At 41.9% G+C, this 26,831-nt stretch overlaps 2 protein-coding genes across 13 annotated transcripts in view; one reads left to right on the top strand and one right to left on the bottom strand.

The window, feature by feature from the left end:
* PTPRF (protein tyrosine phosphatase receptor type F) overlaps nucleotides 1-26,831 on the top strand; it is a 482,994-nt gene that overhangs the window by 22,922 nt on the left and 433,241 nt on the right. The window lies entirely within an intron of this gene.
* MED8 (mediator complex subunit 8) overlaps nucleotides 1-26,831 on the bottom strand; it is a gene marked incomplete at its 5' end in the record, with an annotated part of 411,542 nt that overhangs the window by 299,305 nt on the left and 85,406 nt on the right. The gene's annotated exons all lie outside the window — the stretch shown is intronic.

Here is a 26,831-nt window from a genome sequence, read left to right as displayed (position 1 = left end):
CACGCTGGCCACGTGACCCGGAAGTGTCCCCGGACAGCGCTGGCCCCCGGCCAATAAATGTGAGATGGGCGCACAAACCCCACAGTCTGTCAAGACTGGCCCGTTCGGGCAGGGGTACCTTTACCTTTACCTTTATGAATCATTACAATTACTGGTACTAGAGAGATCAGCTTGGCATGTGGGTTTTGTGAAGAATCCTCTGTACTTCAGGTGAACCTTTGAGAACCTAAGCAGCGTTAATTCATTCCCAAATCAGTTTTTATATTGTCACAGGTAAGAATGGCTTGCTCAAGTTTTGTTAAATATTTTTGGAGATGTTATCTTAATACCATTTGTTACTAGTAAGGAAGTTAATACTGAATTCACATTTGCTTTGACTGTTAGCAAGTAGGGCTGGACCACTGTTGGCATTCAGGCATGGAATGACTTAAGGGTAAAAACAGTCCCAGTGAACATGCTAGTTAATCTCCTAGTCTCTTGGCGCTGCATACCTCAGGTGCATGAATGTGGTATTTGAATAGACAGAATTGAATTGCAGTCATGCTGTGTTTGGCAAAACAGCCCAGTACAGAATTTCTGCCAATTTCTGTTGTTCTTGTGAGGTCTTCTTGTCATGAGTGCTGACTGAAATTCTGTATCTTAGACCTTGTGCTGTCTTTTGGTGTAAAAGTAAAAATAAGAGTCAACATTATGAAGATCTATGAATAAAAGACAGGAAGAGTGCTAGACTATGTACTGTTTCAGAGATCTCCGTCTGCTAAACAACATTGCTAAATTTTATTCAAGCTCTTGGCAGAGAGAACAATTCTATCTGTGAGAGGTCAAGCAAATACAGTTTTATTTATCGCAGTGGCTTGGTTGCGGAAACTGAACAAGTGGCTTTTGTGCCTTATGATTTGTCATGAAACATTGCTTAAAACAGCAGAAAAGGTTGTGTGTGGACTCACTTAAGAGCTATCTTAGACATCTGCAAACTCCACAGCAACTACAGTGACAATTAAGTGCAGTTAATGCATGCTAAGTTTTCCCAAATTGAGTTAATTGCTCAAGAACTTATATAGTGAGTATTGTGAAGATGCAAAATGCTGTTGCCAAGTGTCCTTGCTAGCACAGGCATGGCTATTGACAGAAATTTGGAATGGTTCTAAAAGAAAAATCTTTGGCCAGTTGACTGGCCTCAAGCTTTAGGAATGATGTGGAGTTCACCAATGCTAAAACATTAGAATAAGGCGGATGACATAAGCAGCAGGAATCCTGCCAGCCATTCCTGGCTGCTACTGAACTTTAGTATTGTTTCTTGCAGTTTTACCTCAGAATGTAGAAAACCATGTTTCATTCCATTTTAATTTCAGATCACATTGCACAAATAACATATCATAGCAAATTGTGATAGCTAAGGACAACGATTTGGATACATTTGCATGGAATTTAAGTTTTCAGTATTTGTGAATATGCTGGCAGGAAAACTTTAGCATGATCTAATCCCCACCCCCAGTTTAGTCAGACAAGTATTGTGAATTGTTTCCTCAGTACATAATGTAGCTATTTACATTTTTGTACTATGATACCTTCGTGAATATTGCTTAAGAGTGAAAGATTAGCAACAGGCGTAGAATTATCCGCATTATGAAGTATGTGAACCAGCCTCTTTTAAACTCCAGGTATTAGAGAATAATTCCAATGGTGTAACTATGTTGGTGTATTGCAGGAAAAGCGACAAAGATTTTTTGGAATGTTAAAAGTCTTGCTGTGGCATAAGCTTTGGGTGACAAGAATCCACTTCCTCAGATATAAGAAGTGTATTCCTCAGTTGGCAGGTATCATAGACACACACAGGCATACGTTGTAAATGAGTCACTCTGTTCTTACCATGGGTTGTGCAGAGAAATGACGCACACCTACTGCTACCCCTTGCATTTCATGGACTTTTGACCTCACTGTTTACTTTACTTGTATGCTTATACATATGTCATCTTCCAGTTGAGGCTAACACTCCATGCATCTCTGATCAGTTAGTTTCTAATTCAAAAAAGCTTATGCTACAAATAAATCTGTTTGCTTTTATGATGCTGTTTGTTGCTTTTAGTTGGAGTATTGGACTCATAGTTGGATTGTTGACATAACTGGGATTTGATGTGCAATATCTCTCAGCTATTTTCGAACTGTAAAATGAAGTACATAGATGCTTTTTTAATACACTGCTTTCGTGAACGCTGGGAGAATAACTGAAATAATAGTAAAATGCTCAGTATATTTACATCACTCGTTTTATTTTCTATTCTGTATTGCTAAGGCAGTTTGTAATATAAACACTAAACAGTATCATGAAAATAATGCTTGTGATAAATAAAACTGCATCACATCAGAAAACTTTTAATAGGGCTTGCCTTCTGAAGGCAAAGATGAAATAAATCTATTTGCCTGCCACCAGAAAGATGACAGAGAAGGGAGGTAAATGAACACTCTGCTCCAAAGTTCCTTAGCAACTATGGTAAAAGCCCTTATTTTCACGCAGGCCCATGCAGAGCTTGTCTGAGGCCTGGGGAGGGAGTCTTGTTAGAATATAAAGTTATAAACTCAAACAAAAAAGCAGCCTGTCCCTGGCAGCCCCCCAGTCAGTATAGCCCTCCGAGGCTTGGGGCAATTGTACCTAGCTGCCCCCTCCCAAACTGCATGGGCCTGTTTTCATGAAAGCTAACATAGCCTCCATACAAAGTAGCCATTCATTGTCAGATTCTAAATTTTGGTGAGGTTCATCCGGAGGAGACATTCTATGAGATAACTGGGAAACAGCCAGGTGTTTATCTTTTAGCAGCAGGCATGGCTAGCATAGTAGATGACACTGGTAAAAAGCATTCCAAACCCAAAGCTGCTACCTTTGCTAATTCAAGAGTGATGCTGGTGTCCCAGAGCAGCCCAGAGTGTGAACCTTCTCCAGGGCAGGCATTTTCTCAGCCAAGGAGTCCACCACCATTGTCAGCTCTGTTTTGCCTGAATTGATTTTAAATAGATTCATCCGTATCCAGTCCATTATGGCTCTCAGACGTGCATTCAGGAATGTTGCCACCCCACATAGATCTGATAAGGAGAGAGCTGAGTGTCAGCAGCATACTAATGACACCAAATGCCATATCCCAGGATGACCTTCCTCTGCTTGGGTACATCATCTGCTGAGGCAACCAGCATGTTTTCTAATCCAAAATCTGTCTGGTAATCAGACTGAAATGGATCTAGGTGATCAGCTTCATGGGAAAGCAGCTGCAGTTGTCCAGCCACCTCCAACCCTCCAAAAATCAAATGGTGAGTGGACTATAATTACTCAAGACAGAAGAACTCCAAAGTTGGTTTTGAAGATGGGACCTAAAGGAGGCTGGAATATACCCTTCTGCAAAAGATGCTTTGACCATCATGCTGGCTATTCTCCCCCAGCTAAATGTTACTAGATACAGGGCACCTTGTTGCATCTCTCTTTCTCTCCCTTCTTGCACTTTGTGAACAGCCTCAGATGGAATCAACTGATACTTATCTGAGGAACCACAACTGACAATAGCCAAGTGGCTTCTAGTACAAATTTCATAACTGATGTTTCCACAGATTCTTAGCTTCCTGACAACTCAGAATAGATTCACCAGATAAAATGTTTCAGACAATGTTAGAAACTCAGATATATAAAAAAAATTCCTTCCTGTAGCACCTTAAAGACCAACTAAGTTAGTTCTTGGTGTAAGCTTTCGTGTGCATGCACACTTCTTCAGATACACACAGTGTATCTGAAGAAGTGTGCATGCACACGAAAGCTTATACCAAGAACTAACTTAGTTGGTCTTTAAGGTGCTACAGGAAGGAATTTTTTTTATTTTGACTATGGCAGACCAACACGGCTACCCATCTGTAATCAGATATATAAGCTATATATCAGATGTATAAGCTAATTGCCAAACTGCACCTTAAACCTAGGTTACATTTCCACAACAGAATGTCTAGGTGCCATTTCCCCTGCCTCCCACAATAATTGTTGTTGTTGTTCATTTCACTTCTATACTGCTTTATATTTTTATTCTTTATATTTTGAAGGGGAAAAAAATCTCAAAATTGTTTACAGCACATTAAAATATCTAATAAATTCAAGTTTCAAGGAAAATATTTCAGATCCTTTTCTAAGTGACATTTTGCTTTCCCCATATTTATTTACCCACTTAATTTGTATAGCTGCCCCATGGAATAAGTACTGTAGGAAGCCAATGTGGTGTAGTGGTTAGAGTGTTGGACTAGGACCTGGGAGATCAGGGTTCAAATCCTCATTCAGTCATGAAGCTCACTGGGTGACCTTGGGCCAGTCACAGCTTCTTAACCTACCTCATGGAGTCGGCGTAGGGATTAACTGAGGAGTGGGGTGATTTATGTAGTCCTTGGCGAAAAGGTGGGATATAAACGCAATAGATAAGCTATTTTGCTTACCTGCTTAAGAAAACTGGAGGGGCCAGCCAGATGGCGGTGTCAGTCGCCCATACGACATCCAGAGATCTTCACATGAATGCAGTTGGACCTGTGCCAGTTGCTGAACATGCCTGGAGCCTAGCTAATTTCTAACACTTGACCTCACTGGATCATTTAAACTCTTACAGTGTAAAAAAAATGGATTCAGGAATAATTGTACCCCCTACATTCTGTTCCCTTTATTTGAATATTTGGGCTCTATAAGATGACATAATAGAATAAGAATGATTGTACAAAGATCCATGTGCATAATCTCTTGGGCTTTTGATTCTTGGGTGGTAATTGATGAGGGAATTTGGGTAATTTGTACTGCAGGATACCGTACCCCCATGTGATGGTTATTGTGCCCAGTAATTTTCAGAATTTTGTAGAAAATTCAGTTAAGATCTTCAAATAATTTGATTACAAATTTCCTTGCTTCAGGCCGAGCCATGCTTAATTTTGTTTCACTGTAAGTTGCATTTACTTTTGTGCATCTTGTAAAGGAAGAGACCCAAAGATATTGCTGCCGTATGTTCATGCGCTGTAGGAAACAGAGATGCAAAAACAGCCGTTGTTAATCAAGGCTGTTAAAAGAGAATGTAAATAGCATTTCAGGGTGCAGAAATCATAACTTTTCTGAAAATTAAATAGAACAAAATAGGTACTTAATGGTACGGTTAGCCACAAGCTGTGCAAGAATGAACACTCCCCTTTCTTTTAAATTGTGAGAAACAGCTAGAGGCCAAATGCAGAGATTCTTAGTCAAACCTGATTTTGCAGCCTTGGGCACACAAGTAATATTAATTTACGCAGTTCATAGAGTTCATTGTGACTCCTCATCAAGGCAAGGATTGCAGCCAGATTTCTTGGCTCCCACTGAGAGAGCCTTGTGATTGTGATTCTCACATTGTTATGATTTTATAGCACATTCTAACACTACATGTGTGTATTGGGTCCTCATATATGTCCCTTCACTAAATGTGTGGAAGGTGAAAGACTGCATGCTGTCCTGGCACCTGTGCTTTGAGCAGGATGTGTAAAAAGGAACATGTACAATTGTATGCATGTAGCTGCTTGCATGTGAATAGGATCCTTGTGTGAAGGCAGTCCTTCAGTTACTCCGCAGTTTCCTTTCCTGTGCTAGCCATAGCAATCCCTACAGTTATGTTGGGAAACTTCAACATACATGCTCAGGTCACCCTGTCAGCAGTGGTTCAGGACCTCCGTGGCAACAGTGGGTCTGTCCCATTTGGTTTATGGGTCCACTGATTCAGCAGAGCACCCTTAATGTGGCTTCTGTGCTGGCTGGATCTGGGTGTGAAGTAATGTCCTGTAGTTCTGTTACCTGTTAGGGTTTTGACTTAGACTGGGGCCTTGAGCTTTTGCAGGTCCATGGAAGCTATAAAAATGGTCTAACAGAGGAGGCTAATGGATCTGAATGCTTTCCTGATTGCTCTTAGGGATTTCCGTGTCTCTCAGCAGGCAATTCTAGTCGAGCTCTAGAATAAGAAAAATGTCTTGAGTGGTAGACATGATTACTCCTGTGTATGCTTTCTGAGTAAGTACAGTCATACCTCGGGTTACAGACGCTTCAGGTTGCACATTTTCAGCCTGCGCACTGCGCTGAACCCAGAAGTACTGGGATGGGTTGCTTCCGGCTTTTGGCGCATGCGCAGAAGTGCTAAATTGCACTTTGTGCATGTGCAGAAGCACGATCTGTGTGTGCAGAGACGCGGCGCTGCGGGTTGCAAGCATGCCTCCCACACGGATCACGTTCGCAACCCGAGCATCCACTGTAGTCAGTGAACTATCTATGTCTGAAACTGGATAGGGGGAGTACAAATTTGAGGTTTGTTTCGGCTGGCAGTAGAGTATTTGTTAAGCAGTAATCAAGTGTGAGCCTGATCCTATGCATATTTACTCAGAAGACAATACGTAACTGAATTCAGTAAACTTTACTCCCAGGTAAAGTGTATATAAGACTGCAGTCTTGGAGTATGGAGAACAGTCTTTTTTGTTTTGTTTTGTTTTGTTTTGTTTTGTTTTGTTTTGAGGAAAGCTGGATGTTAAGTTTTCTAACTGAAATATAGGAATTTCCCCCTCTCCCCTTTAAGCAGATACCTTTATAATAGAAACATGAGATTTTCTAATATACCTACATGAAGAAACTTACATACCAAGCCATATCTTGTTTTAGCATGAATTTTGATTAAAAATAGTCTTTCCAAACTCTGTGCAGACAGTTTCAGTAATTTAGCTTGGAAAACTGCAAACTCCACCTTTCGAAGCTTGTGCCGCAAAGAAGTTTATCTTTAAGATGTTCTAGGGCTATGGCTACTTGTTCCTTAAAAAGCTGACATTCTTCAGGCGTTTTTTTTGGTAACAAAATTTAATGGGCAGGGAATTAAACAGGCATTTTGTTGTGCAAAAGCCATACTTCCTCACACTAGTTTTGTTTTTGTTTTGCACTAGAAAATGTGATAGTTGTACAATCGAGCTTTTTGTTTAAAGTATGAATTTGGAGTGTGTGTGTGTGTGTGTGGAGATGGGCCTTTAAAATTTCAAAGGAAAAAAACGTTGCCTTTCCTTTGGCACAGATACACATACACACACTCACACACCGCTACAGTTAGAAGTAGAATTGTAGGCTTTACAAGGGTGCATTTGGGTTACTTTGGCACAGAATGGATTATATAAAGCCTTGACCATAGATTGTGCTTTCTGTTCTTTAAATTAGTTGCTTTTCTTACTCCAGCCTGTCGTCTTATCGAGCCCTATCTTTCTTTTCACCTTTGTCCTGCATGTCTATTACGTGCCTGCCTGCCAGGCTGATATGGTGTCTTTATACCACGCCTGGTATAGTGCACTGTTGGTGTTAATTAGCAGTAATAATCTCAGCCACCACCTCAGCACTGAAGTTTAAAGAAGTGAGTAAAGTGGTTTATCTCACTTTGGGTAATTGAAAGTTGTTTCACTTTTGTCGCAATATGTAATTGCCATGGGTAAGACACCCTTTTGATATCTGGCGATGTGTCACATAGCTAGCAGATTCTCTCCCACTTTGTTCTAAGCTAGCTAGTAATTTTGAGAGAGCCCCTGTGTGGTTCCCTGGATATAAGCGAACTCACAGAAGGAATATTATACAGGCAAGCATCTTCATGAAAGTAAAGCAAGGCAACCAGCCCAGCTTGGTAGTGGCGGGTTCAGATTTCAAAGCAACTGCCATGACCTTGACTGTGCACAGATAAGCTATGTGTGGTACTAAGGAACTGCAAGGTCCACTGGATGCTTGCTGCCTTGCTGTGGTTATTAGGGGTTTTTATTATTGGTCTAGCAGTTCATAGCAGCCAGTCACCCCCCCCCTTATTTGAAAGTGTTTTAAACAAGAGACATAAGAGACTGAGATACAAAGAAACCTTTTGAAGTTGAAAGTGGGTCTGCATGAAAATGAACCGCTCGTCTGTGAAAGGAGTCAAGTGTGAAAGAATAGGATAGTTTCACTAAATGATTCTGATAGTCTGAATAAGACACTATAGCGAGGCAGAGACGAGAATTTGGTAAAGGTCAGAACTGATCACATGATCTGAAGCAAGGCAGGGGAAGTACATGAAAGGAATTGAGTGGAATGTTTATGTTTTTCTCCGCAGCCTTTATTTTTGTCAAAAGGAACTCCAGAAAAGGTAGTAAAAAGAAGCTGGGAATCTGATTCCTTTGGGATCTTGTCCCCCTTTCATTCAGCCCTTCTCTAGTCTCAAACCTTTTAAGATCAAAGAGAGACAGTTCTTCATTACATGCAACATCTCATTAGAAAGACAATTCTAAAACTGCGCACTTCATTTGGCCAACACTCTTGTGCACATTTTCCTCCAAATTATCATTTTAAAATATTCTAAGTAGAGTAGCTCTTGTTAGTGTTTCTTTTTTAATACTTTAGTAATCAACATAATTTGCAGGTTCACACACTATAAATCTGAATTACTTAGAACAGAAGTAATTTGAGTTGTGATGTGTCTTTTGAATACCAAATACCGCTGTGACTACCAGCATCTAGGACTGAGATATTTGCATAATACTGCTTTGGCCCATTTTTTGATTAGCGCAACTGAGATCAGCTACTGTGTGCTCTTTATCTCAATTGAGATATTGTCTGTTGTGTCACAACTAGCATCTTCATCATTAAATCCACTTCTATTGATCATCTTTTCTTACCTCTACAGGAGGTAAACAGCAAATGTTGATGAACATCCAAAAGATACAGTGCTACCTCAGGTTACAAACACCTCGGGTTACAAACATTTTGGGTTACAGACTCTGCTAACCTGGAAGTAGTACCTTGGGTTAAGAACTTTACCTCAGGATGAGAACAGAAATCGTGCGCCGGTGGCACAGCGGCAGCAGGAGACCCCATTAGCTAAAGTGGTACCTCAGGTTAAGAACGGTTTCAGGTTAAGAACGGACCTCCGGAACGAATGAAGTTCATAACCAGAGGTACCACTGTGACTCTGTCACAGTTTAATGTCTCTATAAACGTAGGGTGGGCAGCTTTCTGCCGTAAATGGCCTGCCAGTTTTTTAAGAAATTAAATCCAGCGCAACTGTTGCCAACAAGTATGCACCATTTTGCACCACTTGAAGCAGGTACCTCCACTGGTTTTCTTGTTGTTAATTGCTTTGCTGTTGCTGACAAGGTGACAGCACCACCTTTGCCTTGGTCTCCAGCTCTCGTTCACCTCTGTCTTGCTCTGAGCAAGCGCTGGGAATCAAAGATAGAGATGGACTTGGAGAATGAGGCACAGCCAGTCCACTGTGTTAGCAGCTAGGTTTCCCATCAACGGATCACAGCTTGTCTTTGTTGTGCCCACTCCTGCTTATAAGCATTTAACATTTATTTCTCTCAAGAGTATGGTGGCTATAATTTTTTAGCCACCAAAGTTAGGTGAAGGAGCACAGCTCCTAAGGAAATCAGTGAAGCATATGAGCAATTCAAAAAAGGTTATGCTGCATATAGACAGGTATTGATTGCCAGGAGTTTATGCAAAACTGGGAGAAGCGTAAGTGAGTTAGGAAAGTCACGTTCTCCCCAAGAGGCCGTAGAAAAGAGGGGGGGACCGTGTTCCCTGTTTAGTTGTACATGGGGTACCGCTTATTTTAAATTAGGTGTTATACAATTTTTGCAATCAACTTGGGCCCACTGCTAAGGTGATATTTTTTTTGCCATTGATTGTAATAGGGGTTTTTAAATAGCCTGGATGTTGGATAGCAAAATGACCAGATGCTGAAATATTAGAGGGAGAGCTAGAACTAATCACTAACCCTCTTTGTTCCATTATTGGCCCTCAGTTCCCAACCCCATGACCTTCTTGATGGGAAAGAACAAGAAAACTAGGCAAATAGCTGAGTCAGAAGGAATTAAGTCCGTCTTTCTGGATGGAGGGAGAGGAAGGAATACTTCACTCTTTCTGACATGAACACTGTTCAGTGTTGCATAGTAGTGTTCATTGTAATTTACAAAAAGGCTGGCAGCTGCTGTACTACATACTGATTCAAGAGCTAATCAAGCCTAGTTTTCTTCATTGTCTCACCCCTTGCGAAGTGTGTGTGTGTGTGCGCATTTCCAATCTATGTCATAGCACTTTGATATCCACTTTCTTCTCAGTCTCTGAACAGGAAGTCTAGGAATTGACATAGCTGCTATAGCACTGTATATGACTTATTTGCATAATTCTCTAGTTTGTATTATATGTTTAGGCCATGTTAAAGCATAATGTGAAACCCATTATTTGCTTTAATGTCTGGATCCGAATTTGTTCCACAAACTGTGCTTTTGAAGCCTGACTATTCATGATTTGAGATCACTGTTTGAAGGTGGTTTGTTAAATATGTTGCACTGTTTTATTTTGTTCCTCGTGTTCACCTCTTCCTGTAAATTTGTCAGTGAACTAATATTGTGACTATTTCCTCACAATGTAGCTTAAATGGATTTCAGTTATTTACTCTGCCCTGGCTTCCTTGGAGGAAGGGTTGGATAAAAATGTAATAAATACAATAGAGCATAGGAAAGAAATGAATAACTAATGAAACAAAATTTGTTTTTATGAAGATTTCCACTGGATTCCTTTTTGAAATGCTTCTTCTTTCATTGTACCCAAATGTTTAGAACCATTTCTTTTAAATTGCAAGGTGACCCTATATATTCTTAAGAATACTTCACTTTTCTATCCCACACCACTGCTTGCCTTTCTTTTTAGTTCTATGCAACCCTTTTATTTTAACCACTATTGTAAACCAAGGAAAGAACTATGGTCATTTACTGCTTCATTTCCATACAAAATAGCATTTCAATAAGCAGGCTGCCACAGCATGATTCAAAACTGCATTGGTTCTTCAAATACCTGCAAACTGTATGTTGCAGGCAACTATATAAACAGATCTTTCCTATTCTATTATTTTTCATTTAAATTCTTCCAAGGGAATTTCTTGATTCTTGTTTTTTTCAGTGGGATTGAAATGCTGTCCATATCAATAAATTGGCCCAGTGGTAGATCCGTCCATAATGTATGATAAAGTAATACTTAAGTCTTTTGAAACATTTATGCTATGCTACTCTGTAATCTGCCTCTGTTGTAAAAATATACAAATTGCAACTTCATCTACTAAGTTGACAAACGCTCTTCTCTCAGGATCCCAAGTACTATGTACTGTTGTATAAAGAGACATTAGTGTGGGGTAGTCTTCATTGAGCCAACTGGCATGGGTGATTACTTTTTTCCTTCTGGTAAGAAGGCTCCTGCCTCATATGACATGTAATATATCTAGTCCCCATTCCCAAGTTGTGGGTTCTCAAGTGTTCCTGAGCTGGGGCAATCAATCATTGAAAGCTGGCTTCTGTGCAGTTGTTGTGGGAAGGGAAAGGGGATTTCCTCAGTTGCATTACTGAACTTTTGATGCTGTAAGAAGCAAGGTGAGGACCTCCTCCAAAGGTCAGTGTGATAGGAGAGCCCCTCACTCCTAATTTTTCTGCATTTACACAAAATATGACTGGCTCATGAGCGGTGGAATTGGTGGACCCCTGAGGATGATCTGAATGGCTTATCACACAAGCAGGATTTGGATGTATGCATTATTTACTTACTTGCTTGCTTCATTTATATCCCCATATTCCTGCAATAATATAAAGGTGGTCATATGGTTCTTCTCTCTCCTTTTATAATCACAGCAATACTGTGAGGTAGGTTAGGCTGAGAGATAGTGACTGGCCCAAGCTTTACGGCTGTTTGAGGGTTTGAATCCCGATCTCTAGGTCCTAGTCCGACACGCTAATCACTACACCATATTGGCTGGAGTAGACTCCTGTCTGGAGCCTGTTACAACCACAAGAAGTAAGTTTGCATTGTATGACTAGAGGCTGCCGCCCCTGTTAACATTGCTCGTATACCTGCCAAACTCCCAACCTGCTGCCAGCCCCTTCTGTCCCTCAGTTTGCCCCTAAACCCATCTTCTCACAACTTACCCCAAACCCCTCCACATTACCCTGCCGCTGCATTATAAAATGCAGGCTTCCTTTTCTCACTGTTTGGTGTGTGTGTGTGGGGGGGAGAGATGCTGGTGGACAAAGGGGCAAAGACTTTCGCCCCTTCATGGCTACCATCTCTCATCCTTATTGTCAGTGGTGGGTGGGTCTGTCTTCTCTTCATTCTCTTGGTAGCAGTGACATGGGGAGCATGGGAGGACCTGCCTGGGCCATCCTCCTGCATGCTCACGCCACTTGGGCATGCGCACTTAGTTGTCAGCATGGCAATGGATGGCTGCAAATATGGAGAGATGTCTAAGGCCTTATTCACACAAATGAGTTGCATCTCTACATGACTGTTGAGAAAATTTAGTGTTTAGGGACAGCTATAGTCATTACTGTGACCAGTGGCTTGAAAAAAGGCACCCAATGATGAGAGAAACACAACTTGTTTACACCCGAATCATATACTGGGTATATGATGGTGTAGTGTTTGACCCATGGAAAAACTTCCAGTCTGCTGAGCTATGTAGCATATGAAGGTCCTGTCTTCTCCTACTTAGCAAATAAATACTGTTAAATAAAAAAGTTAATTGACTTGTAAGCAAGAAATCTGTGTACTATTTAATCTTTGAGGAATTACCCAATTAACATGTTCCCAAAAGTCTGCCCTAATGTATTGCTCAGCTAGCAATATTTTTAGCAAACTCGGTCTCCAAGGCATTGCATCCAAATCTTTCTCTTTAGTAATTCTTTCAGCAAAACCTTGCTTGGTTCAATGCAATTAAAATAATTCACAGCACTGTTCTAGGCTCTTGTTCACAGGTTCCTGCGTTTTTTCTCATGAGGCGGAATTTAGCTTTGAATCTGCTTATGTAACATTGAGGGACATAGACAGTGGGGTCTCTAACACATTTATTATTTATTAACAGCAATTGTATGCTGCCCATAACATAAAAGTTCTTGGAGCATGGTGCAATAAATAAGTATAAAAACACTTTAAATACAAGATAAAACAAAATCATATAATATGAATAGGAATACAGACAAGAAAACAAAACTCATCACAACTCCGAAATAAAAACACACTTATAAAAATTGAGAGAATGAAATTGCACGATATATTTAAAACCCTGAGTGACCCACAGGGTATCACCCGTAGCCAAAAAGACCACAAGGGTGGTGCCAGGGGAACCTTTCTAGGAAAGCTGTTCCATAATTTGGTGCAGGGAGGGAGGCATGCTACTGGAATGGCCCTCTCTCTAGTGCAGCAGTTATCCACCTGTGGGTCCCCAGATGTTGTTGGACTACAACCCCCATCATCCCTGAGCTCTGGCCTTGCTAGCTAGGGGTGATGGGGACCCACAGGTTGAGAAAGGCTGCCCTAGTGATCACCCACTCTACTTCATTTGGCAGGGATACATGGAGCATGGCAACCAAAAAGTATCTTAAAGTTTGGGAAGGTACATACAAGAAAAGGTGTCTAGCACAGTGTTGGGCAAACTTGGCCCTCCAGCTGTTTTGGGATTACAGTTCCCATCATCCCTGTCCAGTGGTCCTGTTAGCTAGGGATGATGGGAGTTGTAGTCCAAAAACAGCTGCAGAGCCAGGTTTGGCCACCACTGGCCTAGCACGTCTGACAATATCTCTGGGATTAAAAAAAAAATCCATTCCTGCTATGCACCGTATTTTTCGCCCTATAGGACGCACCGTCCCATAAGGCGCACCTAGGTTTTTTTTTTTGGGGGGGGGGAAATAAAGGGGAAAAAATATTCCCAGAACAGGCAACTCTCCGCAAGGCGTGGGAGCCCAGCATCGGACTCCCGCACCTTGCAGAGAGCTGCACGAAGCCTGGAGAGCGAGAGGGGTCGGTGCGCACCGACCCCTCTCGCTCTCCAGGCTTCAGCGAAAGCCTGCATTCGCCCCATAGGACGCACACACATTTCCCCTTCATTTTTGGAGGGGGAAAAGTGCGTCCTATAGGGCGAAAAATACGGTACTTATTAAATGCATTGCAGGTTTAATGACACACTGGGATGGGGAAAGGGCATAGAGAAAGACTTGTTTTGAGCATCATAGCAAAGGGGAATAAAGAGCTTCTGCTGTTTACCATCAAGATCAGAATGTGATTCATCATGTTCCTGCATCAGCTGGGACTCAGGAGTGGCTCCACACTTCCTTTTTCTCTTTTAAAAAGGGCTCATTCTAATGCTACTACTTCCTAGGGCGGAGGATGCCATGCTCTTTTCCTCTTACTAATGAATAATGAATAATGAATAATGAATGAATTGTTCTGCTATTGAGGCATTTTTTGAAGTATCAATTATGAAGGTGCTATGAATCAACAGTATACTGTCAATGTCCTTTTTAGGGCGTTTTCATTCTTTATTTTGAACAAAATTGTTGTTGTTGGCATCCATCTGTCTCGGGAAACAATAGAGGAGTAGTCTTTGTAGGAGAAGTCAAACCATTGGAGAGCTACAGTGCCTGCTGTGACTGTAGGGTCCGATATGGAAAAGACATGTTTTGTTGCAGCTGGGGCAGCTGAAGGCATCCAGTTGTGCTGCTGCAGATGCAGCATGGCATCTCTTCTCTCTGTGCTCCTCCCAGTGGTTGTTTCTCCTCTGGTCACTGCTGTGGATACGCGACCTGTCTGTCTGTCTTCAGGCACTGCGGTCGTCTGTAAGGGATTGCCTCACAATGGGGCTGATATTGCCATCCTTCATATGATGTTTGCAGACACCTTTGTAACACAGAGTTGGTCTGCCAGTGGGCCTGGTGCCTAAATCTAGTTCCCAGTAGAGCACAGTCTTGGGCACCCTGCCATTTTCCACTCTGTGGACACTACCAAGTCAGCATAGATGTTGCTGAGACAGGAGTGTGAACATGCTGGGAATGTGGGCTTGGGATAGCACATCTTTGTTTGAACCGAATAGTCATGTACAAATAAATTGATTGTGATTTGTTCAAAATTTGGTAATGTGAGAAGACTAAAGGATGCAACTTGTAACAAAACTGGAAAGGTGAACTTTCAGATTATGTTCACGTTGAGCTGAGTACACAATATAGTATGCATGTTGAGACTTGCTTTCGTTGGCTTGGTTTATATGTAATGGTAAATGAGAGTCAAACAAACAATGACTTTCCGGGAATGAGCAAGTATGCTGGTATACACTGCTCAAATCATTCCCACTTGGGCCCATCTTCCTCCTCTGACCGTGTTGGAAGGAAACAAACTGGAGTGCTGACCACCTGTTTTAGCTGGTGGTAATGGGGTGTACAGGGACGCGGGTGGCGCTGTGGGTTAAAGCCTCAGCGCCTAGGGCTTGCCGATCGAAAGGTCGGCAGTTCGAATCCCCGCGGCGGGGTGCGCTCCCACTGCTCGGTCCCAGCGCCTGCCAACCTAGCAGTTCGAAAGCACCCCCGGGGGCAAGTAGATAAATAGGTACCGCTTACCAGCGGGAAGGTAAACGGCGTTCCGTGTGCTGCGCTGGCTCGCCAGATGCAGCTTTGTCACGCTGGCCACGTGACCCGGAAGTGTCTCCGGACAGCGCTGGCCCCCGGCCTATAGATGTGAGATGGGCGCACAAACCCCAGAGTCTGTCAAGACTGGCCCGTTCGGGCAGGGGTACCTTTACCTTTACCTTTAATGGGGTGTACTGTACTCATGGGGTACCCAAGTAAATTTGCCAGCAGCAACCCAAACAGGATCCAGGGCTGTTCCAAGGTCAGAGTGCGTAGCAAAGAGTGAGGTGAGAGGCAAAGCCAGAGCATTCCATGGTCAAGTTCAGCATAGGCAGGAGACATGAGAGCAAATAGAACACAGAACAGGTGCATAAATATGGTTCCAGCAGGTCTTCCAGCCCACATGGGGGTTTTTGAGCTGGAGTTGCTGGAACTTCACCCAACCTCAGCTGATTTCTGTCAGCTACTTTCTCTCTGGAGGCCTTCTTGAGAGGACGGTCCTTCTTCTGAAGAGACCATTGCGCCTGTAGTTTGAAACTGCTTGAGATGGGCCAGTTTTCCTGTGGACTTGGGACCCATTCAGCCTTGGTGTCAGAGTCTGAACAACTCCTGGTTGCAGACAGCCCCTTCCCAGGCTTACCGCAGGATCCTTACCCTCAGATGGAACCTGGCGACTCCCTCCTCTAATGAGAACTTCCCTGGCTAAGGGGAAATGGGGACATTCATTTTAACAGGTGTACTGTGAGTAAAACATACTTGAATACTGCCCATGAATACTGCTTTGTTGCCTCCTGATGTGGCAAGTGGGGAACAGGCAGCATTTAAGCAATGTGCACCAGCACGCTTGCTTGTTCCAAGCAAATAATTGTTTAACTCTGGCTTACTGTCACACGCAAACCAGGCCATTTAGTGAGCTCTTCCCAGTAGAAGCCTATCCCTCCTCTGCCCTGTTCACATTTGTATGTGTTAGAGCTGTATGTATGTTGTATTAACAAAAATAAAGTATGTACATCAAATGTTAGAATGTGATTTTGCTGGTTTTCTTTTGTTGCTAACTGTGTAAAGGGAGGAGAGGCCCTCCAGGACCTGCCCACATGTACGTTAACATCACAGAAATAAGAGGAGCCTTGCTGCATTAGATCAATCTAGTTCAGCATCCTGTTTCCCATAGTGGCCAACCAGGTGTCTGTGAGAAACCCACAAGCAGGACATGAAGGCAGTTTTCTTCTCTTGCTGTTATTCTCCAGCAAGTTGTTTTCATACACATTATTCTTCCAGTCCTGGTTGTAGTAGCAATAAGGACTAGGAACTTAATTTAAAAACAACAACAGCAACGAAATCTGAGTTCCTCAGCATGCTGAATTCTGTATGTATCCTATACCTGATTATGTTCTTGAACAGTGTTGTTGCAAAATGTGCATGATATAGATATTAGTTACAATGTTCTTTCAATAGATTATGCTCTATTATAGGAGATAAGCACAATAAAAGCAGTATTAGATCAAACTCTGTCCATCATCAAGCACATATGAAGAGTAGCAAAAGTGTTGGAAAAGTTTTATCTGCGTAGCTATGTTTGGAGAAAAACTTTGTAGACAAGATCTTGATGGAGCATTCTTTCCCCATCTTTCATCGTATGTGATTTTTTATTGTGTCAATCGAAATGCAGGAAATCTAACTGAAAATCCTTCAGATATGAATTTCTTGATCAATCAAATGTCTTATTACTGATTCACAGGTGCTGCTGCTGCTATGAGGTTAAGTTTGCTGTGAAAGAGGAGGCAGTGAAGAATGACTTTTTTTCAAGTAATTCATCAGAATCTAGGGTTAGGTCTCTGTTTATTGTGTGAGTGAACTATAAGAACTGATGACACTGCTTGAACTGTGGGTAGATTCTGAACAATATAAAAAATTTATTGAGGGGATGGTGGTAGGGGGAGCTTTCTAACTTGACAAACATTTCAAATTTTTTTATTAAAAGCCGCAGCCCATCAATTGTCAAAGCCATTGTTCAGCTATACATGCTAACAGAGTAAATCATTAAATATGATTCAGCATTTTAGCTTTCTTGTTTGATACATAACTGTAATGAATATAGGGGTTGCTCGTGCGTAAGTTGTCGCCACTCCTGGCTATGTTGCCTTGTTAAACCTTTTCTGTCTGGACAGTCCTTCACTTCGTGGCTGCCTCAGTCGCTAGCAGAATCCGTCAGTGAGCGTTTCTTAAACCTTTTCCAGCATAAAAGCTGTTTGACACCAAGTCTCCTCCTACTCTCCCTGCACGGAAGTCTTCTGCGCAGGGAGGGTGTGGGTAGCGGAGGACCCGTGCTCTCCCCGCTGGTGTCCAGCGAAGAGTCCTGGAGCCCTCTCGCCGATTCCCCCATCTGCCCCCCTTTGCGCTGATTTCCTTCCCCCGCTGAGCTACCTCTCTCCCTGCTGGGTCCCTCTCCAGTGTCACTTGAGAGCCTTCCCTCCGCCTCTGGCTCCGATGTCAGTTCCCTGACAATAACTATTACACAACTTACTGTTTCGAGTCCTTGATAGTTTTGTTTTGTAGCATTCTGAATTGGATGCCCCACCCCACCCCAAAAGGATCATGTTTAGTAGAATAATGACTCCTAGTAAATGTGATCTGTGCTGGAGACATGCAAGCAATATTACAGATAGCTTTGGTACTCGTCTAGTGTTTCAGAAAGACATCATCTGCTGAAGCAGAAGCTAAAATTCATTCCTTTTAAATTATTTATTTAATGTCCTTTGAGGTGGGGATGGCTCCAGATGATAGCAATGTCAGGCATTTGCCACAGCCACAGTACTGGCAATGGCTGACGCCTCAATGGCATTGCAATTCTCAGTTCACACAGAGCACACAGGCAGCTGGAGAGAGTTTTTTTGCAATTCATATTTTCCAGGTTCAGAGCGCCTTGCTTGAGGGCTGCTAGAATTCTGGAGCTCGCATTGCTTGGAGTGCTTTCACAGAACGAGCAATAAAGTGTGAGAAGGTAAAGTTCTTACAGTAAAAATACCCAGTGCACAACTTCCTTCGTTTAAAAAATAATGCATTTATTTGGATTGTATGAGTTAAGAGTTTACCAGGTACTGGTAATTTTAGATTAATGAGGTATGAGCATATGGCTGCAGGCTTAAAAAATAGTAAATTAGAAACAGCATTGTCTTGCTTCATTTTACACAGTGTGTGTGTGTGTGTGTGTGTGTGTGTAGAGTGGGCACTTCCTGTTTTGTTCTGTGAGTTACTGATCCTCCTAACTTCACAATACAATAATGTGGTATATTTTAGTATCTTTTCAATGAAATAATATCAAAACCTGCAATAGTATTAACTGTTTCCCACATGTGTATGATTTTGCGTGCATTGGGAACCAATTTTTCGTGTGTGTGTGTGTATGTACTAATCTCCACATATTGGAAGGGCAGAGAAGTTGGAGAGTGAGGTTACTATTAGGGCTCTAATAGCTGGCAATTTATTTTTTGCAAGGTTATCAGTAGATCTGTCTTCCATCAGCAATTCTTTTTTGTTCTAATCTTAAAGCTATAGGGAGAGTTCTGGAGGGGGGGGGGGAATCATACCTGAAAGCCATAAGAAGGGATTATAAGGTGAAGGAGAGGGTTAAACGCTGGAAAATAAAAGAGCCAACAACCTGATGGGTGACTGTATCTTCCCCTAAATCAGTGAACTGAGAGAAACAAAGGGCCAAATTAGGTGAGATAAGGGAAACCTATGATAGAATATCTCAATGTTTCTTTTATATATACTGTATGTATAAAATGCAGCTGGGGGCATGCATTGAATCAGGACCACACTGATAGGTTTTTGTTTTAATTCCATACTGTGCTATTTTCCTAAGTGAAATTCCTCTACTAAAGATATTTTCCCCAACTTGGAAAAAACAGCTTCCAGGGGAGGTGGAATTTAGATCAGGGAAAGGGTTAACCCTCTTTCCCCAACATTGTGCCCTTGATCCAATGTTGGGCCCCTTTAAGCAAAAGGAAACTTAAGAGATCTGATCATAGAGCTCTTTCCCCCCCCCCCCATCAGCTCTTAGACAACACACTTAATCAATTAGCTCCTCCCTTCTGTAAGAACACAGGGGGAAATGACTTGGGAGAAGCCATGTAAGCACACAGTATCCCACCTACTGGTACAACTGACCACAGCAGCTTAGCAACTTGGGTTTTAATGCTGCTCCTTCACTCTGCGGTGTAGGGGGGAGAACATTGCTTTCTTTTCTCTCTCCCAGGCACCAGACCTAATTATATGGTTGCCACTGGCGACCAGGGTACTGCAACTTTGCATCTCTGAAGATTGGGTGGGATTAATGGGCTGTTGGCAGGCAAATTGCATTCTACAAGGTTTGGGGACTGCAGCAGGGGTGGCAACAGAGGTACATAAGAGTTGCAAATTGCATACGTTTTGCTCCAGATGACTGCAGATTCCACTCACTATGCTGCCTCAAGTTCTAAAAATGATTTTATGCTAGGATATATGCTAGGAACTGATAAAATAAAAGCTGAGATTCCCAGTATTCAATTGAATGCAACAAATTTTGTATTTCAAGCTAGTTAAAACAATTTTCAGTAAATCTCCCATACTATAGTTTACAAGCTCTGTCTAACATGAACTTTTCTTAGACCTTAGATCTATTGATCTCTCCTCCATATATTATATATGCAGCGGAGATATTAGGAAAAATTAATAATAAACAACATTAATGCATTTGTATTCTTTAATGTGTGCTTCATAAATGTGGTGTTCTCATTTTTCTTTGCTTATTGTCATTTGGGTACTATTTAGTCCATTATTGTCCAAGCAGTTTAGCATTAATTATGCTATTAATATATGAAAGAATGTCAAATGTATTTGTAAAATTGGCTGTGTTACTTCCAGTCCTTACTTTTATCCTGTAATCACAATTTGGGGGGAAAGAGAAAACATGATTGAGATGTTTGGAATCTGCATAAACTTTCAGCGCTTGTGTGATTGCTATTCAGGTATATATTCATGTTTGCTTGTCTTCCTAGATAGCTATTAATTGCAGTTGCTGCTGATGATACTCCTTCCATGGATCTTTTTGCCATGCTTCAGAGAAGCCGTTTCTACATGTTTCCAAACTGATCCAATGGACTGCTTTTTTCCAAAGCCCTCCAGGGAACTTGGAAGAAGGGTAGGATTCAGGGCTGTCACTAACATTAGTCAGAATGAGACAGCTGTGTCAGGAGACAGAGGCTGAGAGTGTGTCGAGACATTTGAGAACAGAGTTGTGTATTCCAGTGTTTTTCAACCACTGTTCCGCGGCACACTAGTGTGCCGCGAGATGTTGCCTGGTGTGCCGTGGGAAAAATGGAAAAATCAGAAAGATTTTTTTTTAAAAAAATGTCAAATTTTCGCCCCCTAGGCGGGCGCCGGACTGTATCCACCCTATTTTCCATCCGTCCTGGGTGGGGATCAGATCGGATGGGATCGGATGAGAGTGGACAGGCGGTCCGCTCTCATCTGATTCCCTATAGAGAGCAGCAGGGCTCTGACACCTCCCTCTCCGCACACAGTGCAGAGACGGAGCTGTCATCCGCCGGCTCAGCGGGGATCAGCGGATCGATCCCCACTGAGCAGAGAACGGTCCGCAATGTTTTTGTTTGCCATTAAAGAAAAAAATATTAAACCATGCTTGAATGTTAAACCATGCTTCTTTGTGTTTATTTGATTCCTATTCAAGAGAATTACTCTGTGTCAATATAGGCACAGAGTTAAATTTTTTAACATTTTCTAATGGTGGTGTGCCTCGTGATTTTTTTCATGAAACAAGTGTGCCTTTGCCCAAAAAAGGTTGAAAAACACTGGTGTATTCCATGTGGACTGCCCTGTGTCGCCCCACTCCCCTTAGCTAGCCAGCCTGTTGACTTCAGCTGTGCTTAAGGGTGCTGTCCCATCACCACTGTTGAAGCAGCAGATGCTTCTGGAACTCATTTTGGGGGGATGTTTGCGTGGAGGTATTGGGAGGAAAAGGAAGCATCTTTCTCTTTGTGCTGGGCAAAGGACAGTCAGTCACCAGACTGCATTTTCTTTGATAGTTTATTTTCTTGCAGCTTGATTCTAGTAACCTCACTAGGCATGCTGTTAATGTTTGGATGAAATTCTATCAGACTGCAGCAAAAGGACAGGTGGGACTGCAGGGGCACTCCATCAACTCTGCTGAGAGACCAGCTTGCACCAGAGTCCTCTTCTCCCTCAATAGTTATCTAGAGAAGGGAAGGGAAGCAGGGTAACCGCTGACTGCTGAGAGACCAGCTACATTTGACTCTTTCCTTCCCTAAACTATTTCCACTCAAGCTGATCATGATAAAATATTTTGTAACTTCAATAACTGGTGTCTGAGTTTACTAGATTTCCTCTTCCCTCCTTAACCTGCTTTTCTTTTGTGCTATGGCTTCTACCTTGAAACCCTAAGGGCAGAAATTATATTGTCTGCTCCTGACAAACTGTTTTGTGATCCTTTTCTGCTGAAGAGGCAATGCCTTAAATTAATTAGATGTATCAGCTAACTAAAATGTCAACCTTTACAAACCACATTGCCTCCGAGTGAAAGCAGCATAGTGTTTACCCAGAGGTGTAATCTTGTGCTACCCTGTGGTCCTTTGAGAGGAAGGCTGGGTTAGGAATGTAATTAAATAAATATAGCCTGTGTCACCCTAGGATGACTGTCGACTTTTTTGGTCACTATCATCCTGTCTGCTATACAGCAGGTGTTGCTTGATTTGTTAGTCCACACACATCATAATGCTTTACACTGGAATTAGGATATTCCCATAGGATATTCCCTTAAGATTTCTAGCCTGTCTCTTGAAAGATAAGTCAAAATAACATTGTATAAACGTAAGATTTTCTGATGCGTTCCTTTTCTGAGAGTGCAAGTGATGTGAGGGAGCAGGAATCACATGTCTGCATTTTCTTGATTTTATTTACTACTTGAACACTTGCTTACATGTTAAACTAGCCTCATTTAAGTTCTTGACATTGTTCACATGCATGCTTGGGCGTGTACACACACACACACAGAGAGAGAGAGAGAGAGAGAGCGCAAAACCCTAAAACCAACAGCCCTAACAAATAACTTTACCACATTCCAGAATTCCAAAGTCCTCCTTAAACTGTAAGGTCTGGAGAAGTCTTTAGGAGTCAGACAGGTGACTCTCCCAGGGCAGGGAATTAGGAACATAGGATGCTGCCTTATACTTAGGTGAGACTATTTGTCCATCTAGCCCAGTACTGCCTACTCTGACTGGCAGAGGCTCTCAGGGATCTCAGACAGAAGTTTTGATCTTTTTAAACTAGAGATGCCAGGGATTGAACCTGAGAACTTATTCATGAAAAACATGGGACCTTCATGATCTACCACGAGCTATGGTTGCTACCCCCAATCTCATTTCCAGAGCCAAGGAGCCACAACAGAGAAGTTCCTTGTCATCAATATCTGCACCTTTGCCTCCATTGCAGACATTAAGAACCAGTGCAGAACAACATGAAATGTACCTTAATTTTCTGCCAGTTTTATGGGAAGATGGCAAAAGTTCCATTTCAGATGCAGTAAAGACATTTGAGGACAGCAGCAGAAGATACCAGGATTGGTTGCAAGATTAATAGTATTGTCTCAAGTCATGCTCTGTGAGAGGTAGAAGTGTTAAAACTATGACATTTTGCAACCTTTTCTTTCTAAGATCAGATCTCTCTGGTTCTATCTGGTGCTATTTGCATTTTTCATTAACGCCCAAGGATTAATATACTCTGTATAAGATTATATAGACTATTAAGAGCTGTAAAAAGCCCTAATGTTTAAGCTGTCCACCTTATTTGTAGATACTTCATAGTGAAAAGACTCAAGGTTCCATGGGTGTAATTAGTTGTTGGTGGTTGACAGATATGTGGCGGATGTTGCTTTGAGTATATAGGATGGCAGTAAATGGCAAATTATTGGCTGCTGTGATCACTATATAGGCATTAAATGTATTTTCATTTTTGTAAGAATGTAGTTTGGGAAGTTGTGCAATTAGTGTATGGATATGCTAGCTGCTGCTCTGAATTTATAATGAAACAGCAGCAATCAAGGCAAGAGGATACTTTCTCAGGGTGATAGCCAACTAAGGCATCCTTACGTCCATTGATTTTAGTGGGTCTACTTTGATTATTATCACTTTGCTTTTGGCAAAATTGTATCATTCTGGGCTTTGTTTTTAGTGTAGTTCAGTTTTGCAAATTCATATATCTTCATAGAGTTAAACTGATTTGTTTAATAGGTGTGGATTTTAATAATTCCTCTTACAAGCCTTCACTCTTCTTCTGCCAAGTGTGAATCTCTGAAACAAAATTCCCTTGGAAAGTGGAATGCTATGGACACACATCCCACTCCCATTGTCATCAATTACTTTAAATGACATATACATTTCTATAAATTAATCAAAGAATGGCCTAGTTCACACATAATGATACATAATGATACTATGGGTTATTGTGAATGAGCAGGTATGCTGGGACACAAGGATAAAATTGTGGCCACTTCACCCCTCTCCTGTTCCTACTACTGCCATGCTATTGTGATCTAAGTCATGGTTTAGCTTAGTGTTCCATCTGATCCTGGATTTGTGGTTTGTCCCTGGTCCTGTTTCCAAAGTGCTACTGAAGCCAAGTGAGCATTCCATGAAAATGTGGACTTGTGGTTTGTTTGTCTTACTCCAAACAAACCACAACTTGTAACCAGGGTTTGTTCTTGGGTTACTGCTTGTCATTTCTTTTGGGGAAAACAAACCACAACCTTTGATTTGGATATAATGTTAAGCCAACCATGGCTTAGCTCCTGGTGATGTGGCCGGAGCAAGGAGGAACAAAATGGCATGATTTTCTTCCTGTACACCAGCACTCTTGCTAGTTCCTGGTAAGCCATAGTTTGGTTTAGCATTGAGTCTAAGTGGTGAATGTCATAAAATCTCATAAAGCAATATAAATCTAATAGATAAAATACAATTCAATCAGACAATAATGCATCAATAATAGCTAGCTTGATCGCACTCCAGGGAAAGATAGTGTGAATTATCCACACTTTAATACGGATGATGCTTGCTTGATACAGTGGTGCCCCGCAAGACGAATGTCTCGCAAGACGAAAAACTCGCTAGACGAAAGGGTTTTCCGTTTTTGCGTTGCTTCGCTAGATGAATTTCCCTATGGGCTTGCTTCGCAAGATGAAAACATCTTGTGCTTTTTTTTAAAGCCGCTTGAAGAGGCGCAGTTGCGACGGACTGTGCTTCACAAGACGAAAAGACTCGCGGAACAAATTATTTTCGTCTTGCGAGGCACCACTGTATTAATAAGTAGGAAATTCTGCATCTGATATTTTTACCAGAGGAGGTATGCATTCTTCTACAGTATATCTCACCTAGGCTATACAGTGGTACCCTGGTTGTCGAACTTAATCCGTTCTGGGAGTCCATTTGACTTCCGGAACCGTTCAAAAACCAAGGTGCAGCTTCTGATTGGCTGCAGGAGCTTCCTGCACTCAACCGGAAGCCGTGTCAGACATTTGGCTTCCGGAAAACGTTTGCAAGCCGGAACACTTACTTCCAGGTTTGCTGTGTTCAGGAGCCGATTTGTTTGGGAGGCAAGCCATTTGACAACCAAGGTGCCACTGTAGCTCTTGATATACTTTGTAGGAGTAAACCCCATTGAACACAGTGTAATTTACTTCTGAGTAAACATGTGGAGGATGGTGCTCTTTTGATAACTATTCCAGATTAAACAACATTTTATTTCCTTGCCTCAGGAATCTATAATCCCTTGACTTTCAGGATGAACCCCACTCCCATTTTTGCGGAATTTCCTCCTTTAGTGCCTGAAAATTCAGTTGAGGTGGTTATTCTATCCTTTTATTATTAATGAAGTTATTAAATGAATCTGAGTAGGTTCTTGTCACCATTGTCACCCCTCCCCCATTTGATAAAAGCAGCAGTCTCTCTTATCCATCAGCTCCTCTTTTGACTGTACAGTGAGACCTAATGATAACTGTGCAAACTAACCTTCAGTTTTGTTTGAATAGTATGTCTGTCCCCCTAAATTCTGTATGAGATAAACGTTGCCCTACAGTTAGGTCTGCTTATCAAAAAGGGTTGAAAGCTGGAGCTGTTTTTTTGCTAACTGGATGCATTTCAGCTAAAAATAGAAGTTACTTCCAAAATTATGACTGTCTCACCGTTTGTGTTGCAGAGATTTCAGTAGAATGCTAGAAATTAAACTCTAGCTAATAGCTGCACATGCAAGCAAATTTGTTCCCCTTATAAGAAAAGCACAACTAAAATAAGGGGCTAGAGAAACTCCTGTTAGGAAAGGTTGCAACTTTGGGGGCTTAGAGGAGTTTAATATTATGCATGGTGTGGAGAAAATTTAACAGATTTCCCCTCCTTCTCATTCTCAAAATACTAGAACTCATTGTCATCCCGTGATACTAAGTGGTAGACGATTTAGGACAGACGGGAGGGAGTTGTCTATGTGTCAAACTGTGTCATAGAGAAGAATAAGTTGGAATTACTTGCCACAGGATGTGCCAGTGTGCACCAATTTAGATTGCTTTAATGGGGGACTAGACAAATTCATGGAGGATAAGGCTATCTATACGGTCATAGAATATGAGTGGCTAGGGAACAACAGCTGTTGTGCCTTGGTCCTGTTTGTGGGCTTCCCAGTGGCCCCCGAGGGAAACAGGATGCTGGGCAAGATGGGTCTTCTGCTTCCTTTACTAGGGTTCCTCCTACAGGTGCTTGATCCATTTTTTTGTGGTAATCTTTCCCATGTATTTTGCATTACTGATAAAATAATACCGGAAGAAATGAGTTGATTCATCTTTTACAAATCCACAAAGTCAGCTGCTTTAACAGGTCAGGCAAGCCTGCTCAGGTCAAGCAAGACTGTGGTGTAATCGTGGTAGCTCAGTAAATGGATGTAGATAGTGCTATTAAAAAAGGAGAATCAGGCATGGTGTTGATCTGTGTGTGTTATGCAAACACTGGTGGGATCCTGGCAGAAATGATGTTGGTGCAGGTAACAGTGCTCATGCGAAACAGGGACATTCCTCTGTTGCTTTGGCACAACCTCCTTTTTCCGTAGGCTTGGCTGCAAAAATTTCATTTGACATAACCAAGCGCATGTGCCAGGGAGGACTGTTTAGCGGTTTAGTGTATTTATGTCCTCTTAAAGAATAGCTAATCGGCTATGGTAAAATTTCCTTACCCGTTAACTTTGTGGGTCATTGTTTTCCAGAAGTTTACATTAGAAATTGCTGATGAAAGCATACTAATAGTTTCACTTGCATGGAGCAATGA

This window comes from Podarcis vaucheri (assembly GCF_965113315.1).
Source record: "Podarcis vaucheri genome assembly, chromosome: 6".
Classification (NCBI taxonomy): domain Eukaryota; kingdom Metazoa; phylum Chordata; class Lepidosauria; order Squamata; family Lacertidae; genus Podarcis; species Podarcis vaucheri.
The sequence above is the reverse complement of the archived record's forward strand: the minus strand, read 5'-3'. Positions and strand labels throughout refer to the sequence as shown.